This window comes from Ixodes scapularis, unplaced genomic scaffold (genome assembly GCF_016920785.2).
Source record: "Ixodes scapularis isolate PalLabHiFi unplaced genomic scaffold, ASM1692078v2 PGA_scaffold2__306_contigs__length_199485367, whole genome shotgun sequence".
Classification (NCBI taxonomy): domain Eukaryota; kingdom Metazoa; phylum Arthropoda; class Arachnida; order Ixodida; family Ixodidae; genus Ixodes; species Ixodes scapularis.
Genome location: NW_024609857.1, coordinates 46,673,850 through 46,677,037, shown reverse-complemented (window position 1 = coordinate 46,677,037; position 3,188 = coordinate 46,673,850).

Sequence of the window (3,188 nt, the reverse complement as noted above, 5' to 3'; positions counted from 1 at the left end):
CAAAAGCTACCCCAATTCCCTAGTACCACATTAAAACCATGGGAAACTCAAGAAAGATGATTCCTAAAAACTTTATCGAGGATGCCTTTACTTCATGCAGTCCTCTTCATAGTGAACCTTTTATTTATTTACTTTTTTATTTATTTACAAAGAAAAGAAAAATAAACCTGCAGCGCCGAAAAACTTCGGCATTATAGCAGGTACAGCCCATGAATTAATACGCTCAATAAAAAAAAAACAGAACACTTGAATACACAACCTGGGCTGCCAATAAAGAAAATACATAAACATTGAACATAAACAACATTAAAAATCAAGACCATTTCCTGAGATAAATGGTCCCACGTGGTCACGAATAAAAAAAGACTTTGGTAACAGGTTCCACTGAGCGATTGTGCGTGGAAAAAATGAAAACTTCTTATAACCTCTTCTACAAGAAATTTACCTTATTTTTCTGGTATGATCCACACGATTTGAAATGTAGTTAGGTAATTTTATGTAGTTGCTTTTATCAATACCAGTCATATCATTAAAAATTGCAAGCAAGAACCTCAATCGAAAATCTTTGCGCCTTGACAATAAAGTTTCCCAACGAGACACTTAAGTTGCTTTGCAACGAAAAAGCGCTTAAGTCCAAATTTTAAATTATTCTCTTCACGTTGCAACTGATACTCCTGTCGTTGTGCCAATATCGGTCTTACCTGAATTGAATATACTGGATGATATCAAGGAGCGGCCAGGCTCTTTATATCAACCGCAAAATTCGGTTTCTTAACCTATCGCGTTCCGATTTTGTATAGCGTTGCCCAGAGGTGTGCATTTTTTTGTATAAAATTCGCAAGCTCGCTCTTTGCGAATTTTATAGAAAAAATGTACCACCTGCGGCCACGCTGTACAAAACTGGAGCACGGTAGGTTAAGAAACCGAATTTGGCGGTCGATTTAAAGAGCCTGGCCGCTCCTTGAATCACCCAATAGTTGCTTTTCTAGCTCTTTGTTATTCATCAGTACACCAGAAAGACTGGCATTCTGATAATACGGCCTGATGCCAAGTGTAGACAGTGTGCCTGAAAAAGAAAAAAAAATATTTAGTCTCATCGAGTGGCTAACAGTGAGACAATAAGATCGGATGTAAGTAACAGTGTGTAACTGTCTGCACTCTGCCAGGAAATATGCAGCAGTCGAAAATGAAAACTCATCAGCTGTTGCTGCGGCAATCTGTCCAGGAGGAGCAAGGGCCTGTAGTTTGCTGCTCAGACCTTGTTCAGGGAGCCATGGGACGGTACACACTCCTAGAATGAATAAATGAACAGAGACGACAGTCGTTGTAGGTGTGCCTCGGTCGACCTGGAAACAGTATCATTGTGCTACACTCACCAGCAGCGGGGGGGGGGGGGGGGGGGGGGGGTTGCCGAACAGGCTGCTCTAGGGAAGCTGGGAAAGTTAGGCTCTGTGCAGCACCGCTTGGAACTTCCTGGCAGGGTTGGGCAGAAATACTCAAAAATGTATTTGGAAATACAAATACTGGGACACATTGAAATAGTAGCTAAAATACTGATACTAAGATACATCTGTAGAAATGTATCGCGATACGTATCGGAGATACATTTTAAAAAGAGGCAAAAAGTATTTGGAAATACAAATACAGGAATACATTTTACGGAGGGCAGAAATACAAATACAGAAATACTGATACTGCAATACATTTTCCAAATTTTTTGAGACGCCGGTTGAGATGAAGCTTGAAGTTTGAAGTGGATGTTTTCGATCCCGAAATTACTTTCCTGTAGGCTTGGCACTTTGCCTTAAAGGTAGTGTTTTCGGACGACAAGGAGTCCTCAATGAGCCCAAAAAAAACGTTCCAACAATTGCTGACCGCGGTCCCTTCCATGACATCCTCTCTGTCTGACAAGGGAATCCTGTCAACATTGATCACGTTATGTCACGGTGGAATGAACTAGAATTCTTTATCTGTAGGTGTGGGCCTTGTACATGAAACTTTACCACGCTGGTGTATGAAAGGACAATGCGTACTTTTGTTGTAGGCTACCTAGCTGAAGATCGTGCATGCAGTGTCATTTGGAATTTTTGAGAATAGTGGACCACCTGAAGCATCTTGGAATACATGTCTTATCTTCTGTTTTACAGTTGAAAAAACGATGCGGTAGCATCCCTGTTCTGAAGGTCCTTACTACCGACCCTCCGCCACCGACGCACGGATTGCAGTCCTCAAGTTTTGCCTAGCATTATCCAAACAGAGACCTCGTGGATTGCGAGCTGATATTGCCGGCACAGGTGCGAGCTGTCCGAGAAACAGCGGTCTCGAGACTATAGTCGCGGGAGTATGTAATCTGGGATGGCACAGCGAGGCCACTTCTGGCCTCCTTCTGGGTTTCGGATCACCAGAGCAGCGGGTCACGTTCACGTCGGCTGATGACGTACCCTTGAGCCGTGCAATGTTACGGGCGCAGCCGCAGATGCATTCGAATATGTGTTGAACTTCACAGCGTGAGTCTTTCTACTATTTCTAGTCAACCACCGCCAGGCTCGTGCTGCAACGGATTGTGACTCAGCTTTGCCGGCTGGGTGTCCTCTGTACGCTAAGGCGAGAGAGACGGTTAGCAGCGGGCATTGGATGCCAGCAAACTATGACTCAGGAAATCCCTACCTAAGGACCTGCGGCAGAAGATGCTCTGACTCCACTCCTGGCACGCTACCTGGTTCGAGTCCCCGACTACGCAACACTTCTCAGAAGAGAGAAGAGGACGTATAGAAAAATTAAAGCAGAATCAAAAGGAACCTTGGTCAGCATAGTAACAATACCCCAGAATCCCCTTGACTCTGGTGCTCTTAGAAGTAAAAAAAAAAAAAAAGCGTTCAAACTTGTTCCTTTTTTTTTTCTTTCTTTTTTTTTTTGGGGGGGGGGGAGAGTATTTCGCAAGAAATGTAACGAAATACATTTTATCCTGATTGTATCGCGATACAAAGGAACATTCAAAATGTATTTCGATACAGGAATAGAGATACTGGTGAAAAAAATGTATCGCGATACAGAAATGCAGATACGAAATGTATTTCTGAAATACTATCGCGATACATTTGTATCGCGATACTGCCCAACCCTGCTTCCTGGGGAGCCTCAAGAGGACGCACTCGCCTAGAATGGACAAAGACGGCACTAGTGATACG